Consider the following 17,491-nt stretch of genomic DNA (forward strand, 5'->3'; position numbering starts at 1 on the left):
TCTTATAATATTTTCTTTAATGTTTGAATACATGTTTTCTTATCAACACTGTAATATGACTTATCATTGTACCAAATATTTGTTGATAATTTTAAAATTCATGTATAAATCAAGTTAACTTGAATTGATTTAGTAGTTGGTTTCATTATTATAATATAATAATTTTTTAATAACTTGATAGATTATATAATTAAATATTATTAAGGAAAGTTACATCTAAAGTCACTCTAAAATAGGGTTTGTCTTATTTTGATCATTCTAATTTTTTCTCAATTTAGTTACTCTAATTAAGATAATTGTTCGAACTAATCACCTTTATTAAAAATTTTGTTAATCCACTAACGACTTATTGGCGTGGCACATTAACCGATTAAATGACGTGGTAATTTTTTTTCTTATGACTAAACCAAGACCTCTATGGAATTATTCCAAAACCCTTTTTTTCTGTCTCTTCTTTGTCGTCGTCTTGCCACTCCCTGCTCAAACTCTCTTAGAACTTACAATCACTCTCCGCCACCCCATCTGACTCCCCTTCTTTATTCATATAAAGAAGCAAACACCCTCCTTCAAAATAAAATGTATATGATGACATCCCTGCTGTTAAAAGTTTCAGACAATATTTCATCATATATCGACAAATCTCGTGCCTTTAGTTCCATAATATTTTAATCCATTTGTTAAAAAAAAAGCTATCTAAAAAATTTACTTACTTTCTCGAGCTCTGAAGATTGGATCAATGGGTGTATTAATTGTTGATTTTGTGATGTCAACTTGCTTGAGATGAAATGTGGGGAAAAACCCAATAATAAATAGTTAGAAATGAAAGTTTCAAGTGATGAATGTGTGAATATATATATATAAGGTAATTTATTCTTACTTACTAGTTGTTGATTTTGTGATATCAACTTGCTTTGAGATAATAAACAGTTAGAAAAGAAAGTTTCAATGTATATATATGGTAATCTATTCTTACTTAGTGGTATCTTAGATATGAAAAAGCAAGCTCCAATAACATTGTAGAACAATATAAGAATCAATCCTTTGAGGGAGTGAAAATTAACATCCTACAAGATTTTAGCTCAAACTTGGTATATATATATATACTATTATAAATGAGCGAGGCTGTTTGAATTATTGAAATAAAGATGGTGATATTACTTGTAAAGTGAAGGCAACAACAACAATTGATAGGGTGAGATAACCAGTTTCAAGGAGATTAAAGTTAAAATCCAAGTTAATACCCCTAACTTAAGTTGCAACCGTACAGAATATTCAAACCTTGAGTTTTCTGAAAAACTAAATGTTCCAGAAATTGAATTCAATTAAGAATACAAATTGGTATCGCAAACATCCTCTTACGAAATAAAGAAGGAAGTCAGATGGGGGTGGTGGAGAGTGATTGTAAGATTTGAGATGGCTTGAAGGGAGTGGTTAGATAATAGAGAGAAGAAAAAAAAAAGCTTTTCAATTGCTACAAAAAGTCCCTAAGCTTTTCAATTAACTAATATGTTACATTAACAATCCGTTAATGGATTAACATTATTTTTAACGACGGTGATTAATTTAAATAATTATTTAATTGGAATGATTAAATTAAAAAAAAATTTAGAGTGATCAAAATAGAATAAATTTCATTTTAAACTAATTATTAATTAGTATTTCATACTCACCGACCCACTTCAAATTCAAATAAATCTTATCATAGACTCAACTCATATAGGTCTACTCACCTTAGTCTTGGAGGTGGATGAAAGGTGATATAGAGTGAATGATGAACCCCATGAAAGGAACATAAAGGTGTAATTGAAAAAGGATTATACAAATATCAAATTTGTCTTATCTTGTACAGTTACACCATCATTTACATTTTGCAAAGCCCCCTTTCAACATCAAGTAGCATACTCAATACGACATTCGTATATTTATTGAATCCATTTTATTTTGATAAATATATTTTTTGAATAATTTTATTATAAATTCTAATCATATCCGTTTTTTTATACAATACTTAAAACTATTTATAATTCATCTCCAATAAATAAATAGAAAAATAATGCGTTTCAACACACTAGAACTCATATCCTCCTGCATTAACAACAATACTCATGTCAATCGAGTTAATATTCAAATCAACATTCACTTTAAATATTTGAATTTGCTATACTATGGTATTTATTTTTATTCTGATCTTTACAATTTTAATTTGAACCTTCTTTTTTGAATTTAAAATAATTACATTAACTTTAATTTAAATATTAAAAAAATAACAAGAAGCCGGAGATGGGGATCGAAGGCATTTTAAAATCTCTTCTCGAAAGCCAGCCCTTTTTTCTTCGTTAGCAATAGTCTCTGTCGTCCCAATTTCATAGTGATTTTCTTTTCTAATCTGCTGCTGGTTGGATGGCCGGCAATGGTGGCCCTCCGGTGGAGCTCCGACAAGGCTCTGCTTTTATCATTTGCTTTCACCACTGAAAGCAAGCCACAACACTGGAAAAATCCCAATTTTGTGGGGGGTGGTGGTGGGTCTTTGGGATGAATGCATCTGTGGCTATCTTTTGTTCTTACTTCCATTAATTGTCGGGAAAACAATTCGATTTCTTTCTTTGGATAGCCCAACAAAATCATTTCTTACCTTTAGGATTTAATTCGTCCCATTATGTCTCTTATCTTTTCACCTTTTCTTTAAGAAAGAAGTTGTATCATAAATTCAGATCCCACCACTGGACCAAACCTATTGTTGTTTGGGTTTGGGTTATCTTGTCTTGAAAGAAGAGGCTTGTAATTGCCATTTACTCCTAGTTGAATTTAAAGATAATCCAACCCATTTTTATTAAATAAACGAAATTGATGATAACATAGACTTTGGAGTCATTATCGAGCTTTTTTATATGATTTAAGTCGAGGACTTTTTATCGATTTCTCAGAGATAAAACATGGACTTCGTTTATTTAATTAGTTTTTGGTTCCTTTATGCAACTTTATTTTGTGACCTTGCTTTACTGACGACATGAGGTCTTAAAATCGGGAGAGTTGATCATAATTATGTTCCATATCAACAATGCAACAATACCCTTCCTGTTGCTTGTTTTCAACACACATTTTGCTTTGCTCATCAAAAAGGAGAAATTGTTTTTTGGCTCAATACACTCCATCCATACAACTCGAGCTTAAGATAAGAGGTTTTTAGGTTTGGGTCCATTCTTTAAACACTAAAACAAGCTGACAAGTCAAGCTAAGGGCATGAGATTTTGTTGAAACACCAGGCCATGAAGTTTCACCCATTGGTACGTCTAATCGAAAGAAAAAGAAAGTTAAATCTATTAGACTTTGTATTTAATTTTTTTAATGGATTGGTAGGGGGAAAGGGGAAAGGATGTGATTGGGCTATGGATTTAATGCTTAAAAAGGAAATAAAAAGAAAGGAATTAATTCTGGAATTTCATCCACGACATAATTCCCAGCCCACCATCAAATGTCGGATCATTTGTTGTTTTCTTACTTAAAGTCAACAACTCCCACATTCTTAAATGTAAAAGACCTTGGTCTCTGGATTTATTTTACTGAAATAAATAAAAGAAAAGAAAAGCAGATTGATGAACAAGCGAGGGTGAAAAAGAAAAGATGAGAAGAATGCAGTCATGTGGATCATTTTAAGGATGCAGTAAGTGGAAATATTGTTCTTGGGAGTTTTCCATTATTTATAATAAACAAAACAAAAGAAAGCCCCTTAAATCCAGTGAAAGTAGTAAATCATGCAATCAAAAGTATTTCTTTACTTGTGTTTGATATATATTGCATTATGCATGCAAGTGACAAATTTATGTAAAACTATATATATTTATAAAGTTTTTTTATTATATTACAAATAAGATTTTGGTTAAATAGTAACATTAAGATTCGGAGATTATGAGCTTTTCATTCAAGTTATAATTAATTGACTCATCACACTAATTTAATTAGGGACTTAAATATACTATAGATAAATAGATAATACATATATACTTAAGTTTACTTGAAAAGCTTTTATATATTTTGAAAGTTATACTTTGGTACACATTCCGTATATGTATTAATATTGAATATAAATATAAATAATGACTAGGCCGAGGGCTATTATAGGTGGAGTGATGAGCAGGCCGAATGGAGGATGGGTGGGGGTTTCGAGATGATGACAGGTATGTCTGATATCTTTTAGGTTGAATCTCGGGGAAATGCTTGAAGGAGTAAAGCTAGCTTGGGCACAACGCTTCCGTCAAGTGGAGCTAGAGAGTGATAATGCTTGGCTAATTGACGTTATACAGAATGGGTTAGCAGGGGGCAACAATTGCAGCGAAATTAGGCTAATACTTGACTGGTGTTCTAAAGACTGGGATGTGAAACTCTGACATATTTTGAGGGATAGTAACAAGGTGGTAGATCGCATCGCCAAAGAGGCTAGAGGTGGAATGTAACATTTGATTATTCATGTAGATCCACTGCCATATGTGAGAGATTTATTAAAGGAAGATGTCCAACGCGCCATGCATACAATGGTTGATGGAGAATAATACTATTGTATTTTTAGCTTATGGCTAAACTCTTATTTATTTACGAAAAAAAAAGAATTGAAGGTTTGAAGGAAAAATCAATTGAGATATCTTATTACACATCAAATATTTTATTGGTAAACTACACAAATCATCACTAAATTAAACTTCGATTTTATTTTTAGTCACTTAACTATCAAATGTTACAATATAGTCACCCATATTACTGGGTTATAGCATTTTAATCACTTGTTGTCAATCAACAATACCTCCTTAATGGAATGATAATGTGACACATTAACTCAAGGGTTAATATCTAATTTGACCTCTAAATTATAACTAAAATATCAATTTCTTACATTTACAATTCTTTAATGATAATTCTAAAAAAAATATCTAAAAATCTATAATTATATTCTAAATTTATAAAAAGTATTTTAAAAATTATGATTATGTGAAAAAAAATTAAAATTCATAAAATTTTGAAAAATACCTTAAATGTATATAGTTTTTAAAAATAACATCCAAAAATTCTAAAAGATATTTTCTTTGCTTTTCTTAGTTCATGCTTCTCATTTGTTTATAGAAAGGCTTTTATAAATTATCAAAGATGATGATGATTATTATTACAATGATATATATTGATGTTGTTATTGAAAATTTATTTCATATTTATATTAACCATTTTTTTAAAAACAATAGTAATGTTGTGTGTAATGATAATTCATATGTTAGAGATAAATATATATGTTGATACAAGGTTTCAATAAGGGAGGAGATAAAGAAGAGAAGGTGGTGGAGGCAAGGTAACTGATTCACCTATTACAAATGGAAAGTTGGATGAGGTGGTTATGAATAAATAGAAGGGATAAGGTGGAGAAGGAAGTCTCATACTTAGCTTTTTCTTAGGGAAGAAGAAGATCCTTTACCTCTCGTACTTTGGGTATTTATAGAGGAATATCCTTTTGTCCCCTTATGCCACATAGCCAACAATATGGGAGGTGGGTATGATTAAGTTGTCGACTAGATGGTAATGGCCGTTACAAGTTAGTTGTCGCCATATGTGGTATGTGTGGTCTTGTCTGACATTGTCCTTGATGAGGTTGTTGTGCCTTAGTGGTCCCTCAATGGTCCCTATAAAAAGTTCGCAGTGGATCATCTTTAAGGCAACTTAGGCAGGAATCGCAGAGGGTCAATCATGTATGGTTCTAGGTGAAGGGTCACCAGGGTATCTAACGGAGGGTCATTAGTAAGTCACTTCCTATCCTTCTATGTGTCCTTACTAATGTAAGGGCATAACAATTGCCTCTTGATCAAGGAAAATATGTGTGGTTTGTGCATGCTGAGAACGGTTAAAGGAAAAGTGGAGTACACCGAAGGTTCTGGAATGGTTGCATTAGTGTTTAAGTGCTGAAGTTGTGTCTTAGGAAGCAACACCATGATGAGGCAAAATTTTGTGTCCTTTCGTGGGACATGTGTTCTGTTCAGACTAGACATGAATCATAAAGCTTGTTGGTTTTCTAGACACACCATTTTGAAGAAACCATTTAAATAGTCCTTAAACTTCAACAGTTGAAGTCTATTTGCTTCAATTGAAAAATTTTTAAGTGTTCTTGAAATTTCTACTCTCTACATCCTTAAGAATTTCTTCTCCTTCTTCTTCTTCTTCTTCTTCTTCTTCTTCTTCTTCTTCTTCTTCTTCTTCTTCTATTACTTTCCTTCATTATTATTCATTTTTCATTCTTGTTCTTTCCTTGTCAATCTTATTTTCTCAGATTTAGGGTTTTATGGGTAAGATTCTTTCGACCTTTTCACTTTTACTTTTCTTCATTTTCATTTGATTCTGATAGCCGAAGATACTCGCAATAGAGAGACCAACACCCGTAAGGTCATTGCAAAAAAGATTAGGAAGGGCCCAAGGTTAGAAATGGAATATGTGGTGGGTGAGAGGAAGAGGGATAAAGTAGTTGCTTCGCTGTCGTGGGCTAGAATTGGATCATTACAAATTTTAGTTTAGCATCCCTACAAGGGCCAAATTTCTAAGCACCATGAGTGGGCCCAAGCACGGCGGTGGATGTTAGGTTACTATTTTTCTTTCTATACACTAGAGGTACGGTTCCACTTCTTCATCCATCTATTTATGGGAAAAAATTTTGAACTACTATAGGGTTGCACCGGGGAAACTAATCAAAGCCTCTCGGTTGATCATTATAGGGTTTATTATCCATTGCAACGAACCGAGGGGGTGGCCTAAGTTGAGGGTCTTCTAAAAATTATTTCAGTTGGCCCAAGTGAACAAGACTACCCAACCAAGGCTATTATACTTTGCATAATGGTTGGGGCCCCTTCTGTGGAGAATTACTCTATGGAAGGGTTAGTAATTTAAGCTTGGAACAATACAAGTACATATTTGTGAAGTTGAAGTTTTGAGACAATTTTGACCTCCTCATCAAATAGACCTTGCCTTCCACCGAATTGTGCAATTAAAGCCTTTATTACAGGGTTACGAGGAGGTTAAGACCTAGTTCAACGATCTAGGGTAGGGGGTCTTGTTGTTGTGGCCTAAGGCGTTACCCTTCAGAAGGTGTTCAAATATTGCTTGTTCGATAAGGGTTCGAACAAATTCAATAGCTTGGCTTTTAGTTGGACTTCATCAATAACGAGACTAAGAGGCATAGTGACCATTTGTGGGCCTTTGGAGTAGATGACATCTGTAACACCCCTCATTCAACCCTATCGTCGAATTTGAATTATGAAATGCTACAGTTGTTGTCGAAAAACTACGGATAAAGAAATTTTACATCAAAACATAAATCATACAATACAACCTTTTTCAAGTCGTATATGAGTCTGGATATGGTCTAAAATTAACCCAGAATCGAACAAGGACCAATTTGAAACATTTCTAAAACTTCAGCTTAACGTTGCAATGTGAAGAGGTTTCTAGTTGCGACATGACATACTGGAATTCCTTGTTGTGACATCAAGGTTCCTTATCACACCGTGGTTTAAAATTCAGGTCTCATAGTGACGACCATCACTTGGCGTCACAATGAACATTGCTTGATGTCGCGAAGTGAACTTTGTTTTTGGCACCACTTAAGCCAATTAGTACCTAGATCAATTCGACCTAACCAAATACACATTCGGTGTATAGTTTAACACCTTTACCTATACAAGATCACTTCAAAAACATACCAAAACATCACATTTAAACCAATTCAAATCAATTAAACCAATATGCCACAATTTGACACCAAACATATTGATTTAACCTATTCAAACTTCACCTATACAATCATGCTTTTAACCATTCACACCAACATTTAACTATGTCATTTAAAGCTCAATTACCCCAATTTGAATACCATTCATAGGTCTCAACACATTACCAAATTGTGTATAACTACATATATGAACATTAACATCTCATAATTCAACATTAACTAAGTTTAAACTAAGCTATCAATTTGAAACCTATTTACATGCCAAAAACCTAGACTTAAAATGATCGAAAGACTACCAAGTCTAAGGTGGGATAGTGTGAGCTTTGAGATGATCCAATCGACACGTTTCGCAAATCAACAATCTACAGGAAAAAGAAAAATAATGGGGTAAGCATTTTGAATGCTTAGTAAGCCCATATGAAATTTACTTAACTTACCTTAACATTACATTAAATTAAGCAATCGAAACATATTAGCATAAACACGGTATTCCCTTGGCATCCTTAAACTTTCATATTCAATTCAATAATACAACCAAAAGGTTAGATCATTAACATATCAAGAACATAGTACTTAATTCATACACATGTATAACCATATAATTTTATATCATAAACAATTCAAATCATGCTCATTTTGCAAACATGATAATTGAATTCATATCCAATCTTTTCAACCATTTCATTTTCATTTAATTAGTGTTTTCGCTCGGGAGAACTATAGTAAATTGAATTCGAATATCGGACTTGTGTGCTTTCATAAGCTGATATGTATTCGACTGCTCACACAAGCTTCAAATTAGGGTGTAATGATTGCTCAAGCAAGCTTCAGAGAATCTGCAACACATGTTGGATCTCAAATCATCATATAAGTCTATGATCAAACTCCCATTCCCTTTTTTGCTTGGACCCTAATGACATGTCATTCGTATCCTAATCATTTACTAAGTTCACACGAGCACTGCTACCATTTTTGTATCATTTGAAACCTTGTAACATCATATATATATATCATTAAATCATATAACAATTTCACATCCATTTGATACCGTTTACCTATTCGTATTTGTTATTTAGTTAGTATTTTACGATTTAGTCCATTTGATGCCAAAAGACATTATATTCATAGCAATTCAAACTAGAAAATAAAACAATACAATACAAATATATTATGAATTAATAAATTAAGTCTCATATGAACTTACCTAGCAAAACATCAAGCAAAGAATCTTTAAGGACTAATAAACATTTTTGCATTTTCCCCGATTATCTTCTAATTGATCCAATTATTGATCTATAATAATTCAATTCAATTTATCAACTCCAACCCTTTTATAAATCCTATAATATGCATATGTCAATTCAATTTCATTATTCAAATGCCCCTAAAGTTTTGCATTTTATTCAATTTAGCCCATAAAATCGAAATTATAATAACTTTCAAATTTAAGTTTCAATTTTGAAATGGATCTCAATTTCATCCTTCTATACCCTCTTTTATAAAAAAAAGTATAGAAATATTATACCAAATTCAAAATTAATGCACTTTAGTCCCTATATTCAAAAACTAGCAATTAAACTTTACAAACTAGTCTTTTTCACTTTGAAGCTTAAAATCTAACAATTTATACAAAAAAATTCAAGAAATCAACAATAAAATTTTTTAAAATTTTAACAGTTTTACAAATTGATACATGAGCTAGCTAAATCAAGCTCCTAGTACCTCAAAAACATAAAAATTACAGGAAAATGACTTGAAATTACTTACCTAATAGGGATCGAATAGTGAAAAGCTTTCAAGGGTTTTCTTCTTTTCTTAGAAATGGTGGTTCGGTTGAAGAAAGAAGAAAAGATGAGCATTTTAACTTATGTTTAATATATATACTTTAATTAATTCATTAATCATTTAATTAATCTAATTAATCTTTAATTAATTAATCTTAATCTCAATAAAAAAATTAATGTATGATAACATAATCCTCCACTAATTGATGAAACAAAATGTTTTAATTACCTTTTTGAACCTTTTTCTAATTAAAAATTTATAGTGATAAAAAATTACAATTTAGTCTTTGTACTTTAATTAAACAATTAATAGATAAAATTGAAAGACCAAACTTTAACAAACTTTTATATGGCTAGCTAAATTAAGCTCCTATGACCTCAAAAACATAAAAAAGTTACAAGATAATGACTTGAAATTACTTACCTAATAGGGACCGAATAGCGAAAAGCTTTCAAGGGGTTTCTTCTTTTCTTAGTAATGGTGGTTCGATTGAAGAAAGAAGAAAATATGAGCATTTTTAAATTATGTTTAATATATTAATTAATTAATTAATTAATAATTTAATTAATCTTTAATTAATTAACCTTAATCTCAATTAACAAAATTTAATGGATGATAACATCATCCTCCACTAATTGATGAAAAAATAGTTTAATTACCATTTTAAACCTTTTGCTCACTAAAAATCTATAGCGATAAAAATTTTACAATTTAGTCCCTATACTTTAATAAAATTTTAAATATAAAATATTTACAGAGTTGGTCTAAAAGTTTATTGAAGTTAATTAAAGTACAGGGACTCAATTGTAAAAGTTTATCGCTATGGATTTTTAAATAGAAAAAGGTTCAAAATGGTAATTAAACCATTTTGTTTCATCAATTAGTGAAGGATGATGTTATCATCCATTAAATTTTATTAATTGAGATTAAGATTAATTAATTAAAGATTAATTAGATTAATTAAATGATTAATGAATTAATTAAAGTATATATATTAAACATAAGTTAAAAGTGCTCATCTTTTCTTATTTCTTCAACTGAACCACCTTTTCTAAGAAAAGAAGAAATCCCTTGAAAGCTTTTCATTATTTTGTCCCTGTTAGGTAAGTAATTTGAAGTCCTTTTCTTGTAATTTTTATGTTTTTAAGGTCATGGGAGCTTGATTTAGCTAGCCCATGTACCAAGTTTTTGAAAGTTGTTATTTTTTTATTTCTTGAATAAATTGGTGTAAATTGATAGGTTTTAAGCTTAGATATGAAAAAAAAGAGACTAAATTGAAATTATTAATTATTAGCTTTTGTATATAAAGACTAAAGTGAATAAATTATGAAATTGATGTGAAATTTCTGTATTAATAGATAGTACAGGGTCTCTAAGGGATGTGATTAAGATCGGTTGTGAAATTGAAGCTCAAATTTGAAAGATATTGTTATTTCAGTTTTAGGGACTAAATTGAATAAAATGTAAAACTTTAGGGGCATCAAAAAATGAAATTTTATAGGTTCATACAGAAAATGGCACATGAAAATGTTTGGTATTGATAAATTGTCTAAAATAATTGCTTAGATCGAGAATTTAATCAAACTAGGGATAATCGATGAAAAGCCAAAATTATCGAATAGCCCTAAAGATTCAATGTATTTGTTGTTTTTCTAGGTAAGTTCATACAGTATAAATGTGTTTAAGTTTTTGTGTATTTTATTTGTGATTATATAGTGTTTGGTCGTGAATTGGTATAAATGTGATATTTAGACTAAATTATAAAGAAATATATATATGTGTGTGTTGAAAATGTTTGGGTGAACTTAGTAAATCTTAGGATACGATTGAAATGTCAATAAGGTTTTATGCACACTCATATGGATTGATGATGGATATTATCGAGATCCTGCATTTGTTGTGAACTCAAAGATACATGTGACATAGGTTTAGCCTGTATTGGTAACCTGATGCGGTTTTAAAGGTTTAGCACGAATGGGTAATCTGACATGCATATTTCTAGCTTGGACAAGCAATTAGATGTGTCGATATAAAGGTTTAGCCTGGACTGGTAATCTAACACGAATATACTTAGCTTGGACAAGCAACTGGTGTGGTGTAGTACCTATGTATCTGAGTCCATTTACTAGGGTTCATCAGGCGAAACAATTTATATGAAACGAAAAATTGAAATGATACAAAATAAATTCGATGTTCAAATGAAGTGTTAGTGAATGATTTGAATATAAGCCTTGGTATATATGTGATACATTACTCTTAAATTGAATGATATTTAAATTGGTTACTTATTATGACATAAAATGGTATGTTACATACTTGCAGTATTGCATGGTTTGATTATGTGCAAAATCTCACCTTGCTTATGTTGTGCTTTGCCATGTTTAGTCAATTATGTCAAGTTTAGTAGCTTATTGTATCTAAATGAAAGATAAGGTAAGTTTTTGTTTAATGCCTATGAACTTACTAAGCATTGTAAATGCTTACCTCGTTTATTTTTACCTTTTCCCTTGTAGATCTTTACCTTGCAGAACACGTCAAGCCAGCTTGTTCGAAGCTCACACTATCCAATCATTGAATTGGTATCTTTTTAGTCATTTTGAGTATTGGATTGTGGCACGTACATATAAGGTGTCTTGATGTTACCTTATTGTATATGTGTGTTTTTGGTAACTTGTGATGACTTGGTGTTTTGACTTACATATGGTGATAGATATGTAGGGGTACTCTTATGCTAAACAGTGTGATGATTTATATCTAAATGTTACGCTATAAAATGGTATGGAATGAGGAGGAAATGGTAGCTTGTTTGAAGGTGAATGAGATGGAATTGTAATTTAACATTATTAACTTGAAGTATGCTTGTAAATGTGGCCTAAAGTTGATAATTGATAGTTATGTTTAATGCCTATGAGTTATGGATATGTTTATGTGTTCATAAATGGTCATAATGAAATTGAAATGACATATTTCAAGATGGCTTGCCTTAGGTAATGTGTTGAGATTGAAATACACCAAGAGGGGGCGAATTGGTGTATTAAAACATTTTCGGGAAATGGCAAAAATGAAATGAGTCAAGTATTTATAGTGGTTCGGCCTCAATTGCCTACATCCATTACCTTATCTTTCCTCAACTAAGGATTTCCAAAATCCACTAGATTTGAACCTTTAATGACAAGGTTTAACATTACAAATCCCTATCTTTTTAAAGGTAAGATAGAATCGCTTCCCCTTAAGGTTTTCTACCCAAAACCTTAAGTAACACCTCACAAATGAGAGAAAAATAATGATGAATAAGATGATACTTCTAAAACATAGTTAATTAACAATTAAGCACACCCACACAAAGTTGCAACACTTGAAATAATGATAGAAAACTTAACCCACAAGTGTGTACAAGAAATATTTACTAAAAGATTGAGAAAGATGGGAAAATTGAGTTCTTGGAAGTTAGGTACTTGTTTCTTGTCTTTCTTGACTTCAATTAGGGAGCCTTGACCTTGTATTTAAGTCCTCTAACAACCTTGTGGATGCTTGTAGCTGTTAGAAACAAAATAGAGTCGTTGTAGTCATAAAAAGGAGTATTAAATTTAGTCTGTAGCTTCGTTGTATCGGTAGAAGTCTTTCCAAAATATGACTGTTGGGCTTGTTCTATCGGTTTAAGTTCTCTTATATTGGTAGAAATCTAAAGGTTTCATTTGGTATCGGTAGAACCCATCAGAGTACCAATAGAAGTGCAAGGGATGTTGAACTTTGGCTACTGATTTGACTTGTTTCGGTAGAAGTCCTCAAGGTATCGGTAGAAGTGTAAGAGATGCTGAACCTTGGCTACTAACTTAACTTGTTTTGGTAGAAGTCCTCAAGGTATCGGTAGCACTTTAGTTGTATCGGTAGAACGGATCAGGGTATCGATAGAAATCCCAGGCCAAAACTACCTTGCTTTCTGGAGTTTATTCTATTGATAGAAGTTTGGGTTGTATCGGTAGAACCCAAAGTTGTATTGGTAGAACTTCCAATTCTACTAGTAGAATTTTGTAGCTTTGTCAAGGCCTTTTCATCTTGAGTCCTACCGATACTTGTCCACCTAATTACCGATAAAAGTTCGTCAGACTTTAAAAACTCGTTAAAAATTAAGTTAATTCAAGGCTTTTTAAAAGTTTATTTTGTCCAACATTTTGAAAATAATTTGAAGGACTTATAAATAATTTTTGCAAATTAAAGTAGGGAATTTTTAATATACTTTTTTATATTAAAATACTTGAAAAAATAGAGCTAACATAAGGTTTGATGATTTCATCACTTGATTGTTAGTTGCAATGACACTGAATTGTTTAGATTTAATGGTGTATAAGTAGTGATAGACTTGTTAAGCACTTGAATATAGATGCTTGAACTATTTGGCATGTCTTCGGTATTATTTTGATTCAAAGAAAATTGATATTAGGTGCAAATGTTATAAGTTTTGGTTGAACTTGAAATAGGTACCAAAAGGGTTTATTTTTACAAAAAAACAAAGGTCATATCGTGACCTCAGATTTTGGACGTTGCAATGTTGCCATTACAATGAATGATGTCGTGACAAGATAAGGCTTGTCGTCGTGACATGACATACTAATATGGCCACATCGTGACGAGAATTAGAGGAAGTCGTGATGTTGATCCATACATTTTAAAAACTTTGCAATTGATCTTATTTCAAGTTCGGGTTGACAAAAGAGCTTTCGTAAGGCCGAATAAGACTCGTAAATGATTGTTTAATGTAATTTTGATGATGTTTGATGTTTGACTGCACATGTGAATGCTTATTTATTGTAAGTTTTTACTTTAGTTGCTTCAGCAACGAATGTAGCATCTTGTAACTCGTATTCAACAATCAAATTGGATAAGGGGTGTTACAAGCCATAAACCCTTTATATGCTTCTTACTTCACATTGAGTGGATAAATTCTTGCACAATAATTATATTATCAGTTATGCTTCTTCCTAGAACAAAGCTGATTTGATTAGGATACACCCATTTCCGGACAAAAGGCTATAAACAATTGACAATCGTCTTTGTTACGATCTTGAAAAGAACCATGCAGGGACGAATGGGGCAGAAATGTTGTAGATACTTCAAGCTACTGGTTTTAGGAATCAAAACCAGAAGTGTACAGTTAAGCCAACTAGAGAAAAACCCACCTGAAAATGTTTTGTGAACAAGGTCACATACTCCCGTGCCCACCAGCTCCTAATTCTTTTGGAAGAGCACATGGATTCCATCTGCTCTTAGAGCTTTAAATGAGTGCATGTCAAATACCACATATCAATATATCTAGTTTGATCTACCACCCAGCGAAAAAGTTTGAATTCATCATTTATTTAACATTAAAGGTTAAAACTAATTTTTATTTATATTTTTTTATAATTACATTTAAACAAAATTTATTTTCTAATTAATAAATAATAATTCATATTAGGGCAAATCAAGTCAGCTTGGGGTTAAATTTACTATACGAATAACTCAGCTCCTAGATGCGTTAATCATGACCATTTACCCCAAAAGTTTAAGCCATTAGGAAAGGTTTGAATACTCCTTTTTTCATGTGTAAGTTGGACTAATAACTAATAAAATTTACTTGGATTAACCATGAGTTGTGTGGTGATTGTTCATCTTATTTTTTTAATTATGTGGTTAGAGATTTAATCTCCGCACATGAGAATCACTATTATAAGTGGAGAATACCTTAATTTCAACAATAAAATAAAATAAATTTACTTGGATTTGCACGTGAAGTCAAGCATATGATTAGTATTAAGAAAAAATTTGAAAAAAAAATTATTACTTAAGTATATTTGGTTACAAATATTTCATATATTATTTTTATCATCACAATATTAGAAAAAGAAAATAGAACAATAAAATTTAATCTCATATCATCAAAATGTCGGACGAAAACTCTAACCATTGTTTCAAGTTTTCAAAAGGTATATAAAAAGATATTTTTGAAAAATTCGAAAATAGATTAACTGTCAATTCAATTACTTTTTACATTTAGTTTAAAAAAAACCAGAATATCTCAATAAAAACATCGGGCGAAAAGATATTAGAGGCAAAAATACGATTTTTGGAGTTGGATTTCGAAAACTTTAATATTAAATTAAACTAAATTTTGTGATAAATTTGTTTTAGAATTTAAAATTAGATGGGTTCACGGGTCAGGCCAAGTCTTAATAAAATTCTAAACTCGATTGATAAGTCTGAGCTTGGCTCGAATCGAAGAATAGGTCTAAAGTTTTGTCCAAACTCGACTCAGATAAAAATATTAAAATCTTGATCCGTCTCAGTTTACTTGTATTAAATTTTTTATTTTATTTTTATATAAAAATAAAAAAAATATAATACATTTAAAACACTACAAATATTAAAATAAATATTTCCCAAAAAATTGAAAATAAATTAAAAAAATTATACTTAAATAACACTAAGATAAGTGCTGCTTAATAAGCAAATGCCTCTAAAATAGTAGCAATAAATTAACAATAAAACAAGAGTTATACAATATCCAAATAATAACAACAAAATAGTAGCAACATAATAGTGAAATGACAACAAACAGTGGGAAAACAATAGTGTTTTTTTATTGCAAAGCCGGGTCAGGCCCAAAAAATCTTACCCGAGGCTCGTTTATTTTCTAAACAGGCTTTAATTTTTTTTTGCCCAAGTCTTTTTTTTGAGCCTATATTTTTGCCTAAACTCTCTCATCTTTCGAGTGAACCTTCGGGTCGGGTCAGGCCATGAACAAATTTATTTAAAATAGAGAAAAAAATGTATAATTCGATAATTAAGTATAACAAACCTAGCTTTTGATCTCCACAAATAATTAATAGTTAATGATGACACTAAAGCCACCATGATTAAAAGAAGATATACTAACAATTAATTCAGCTTGGAAATCATTAGTTGATTCTTTTTGTGTTCTAAATATTTAACTAAGTATCAAAAGAAGGGATATTCTATCAATGCTTTTAGGATTTTTTCCCCCTTTTAATTAAGGAAAAAGTAGTAAGGGTTGGCCCTGTTTGGATGAATTTCCATAATTTTCTATTATGGACCTTCCATAATGTTCAGTATTTTATACATCCAAGCCAATTGCGTTCAATATTAGCAATAAATACAAATATAATAGGTCATGAGGTCATGACTTGATTACAAATGTTAAATTTTTGTGAATTTTAAGGTTTTAAGTTTAAATTTTATTTATTTTATTAAAATGATTGTAATTTCAAGAAAAATAATAAATATAGTAAAATAAAAAGTATAATGTCAAATTTAATTCTCAGCGTTTACATCCTTTATTAGTTTGATTTTTATTTTTTTCTAAATTAATTTGGTCACTATTACTTCAAAAAGAGTCAAATCGCTTTGTTAACAGAAATTCTGATTAAAATATTATTTTTTCAACAATGTTGTCCTAGCAACCTGTAGGCGCTATTGGTTTTATATGTCATGCCATTTTACAAATATTAAAAATAAAACATTCAAAATTCAAAAAATATAAAAACTTCATAAAAATTTTTAAAAAATAGTATCAAGTATATGTGAATTGTCATGTAGGTTGTCATGTTTAAAAATTTAACATTTTAGTCCGTATTTATTAAAAGAACAACAATTCGATTTGTTTTGCAAGGTTGATGACTAGACTTGACTTTTTTTGAAAGGTTGATGGTCAAATTTAGCTATAAAAAAAAACAAGGGCAAGATATAAAAACATTGAAGGCTAAATTTGACATAATTATTAACACTGAATTGAATAATTAATTTAACTCCAGGTTAATTAATTAATTAAAATAAATATAAAGAAAAATTTGTAGATAAATCACATATGAGATTTAAATTTGAACAATCAAAGTGATAAGTTATAAGTATGATTGCATATGAAAGTTTTATTATAAATTAATATCTCAATGTTAAAAA

This window comes from Gossypium hirsutum, chromosome D05, assembly GCF_007990345.1.
Source record: "Gossypium hirsutum isolate 1008001.06 chromosome D05, Gossypium_hirsutum_v2.1, whole genome shotgun sequence".
In the NCBI taxonomy this organism is placed as follows: domain Eukaryota; kingdom Viridiplantae; phylum Streptophyta; class Magnoliopsida; order Malvales; family Malvaceae; genus Gossypium; species Gossypium hirsutum.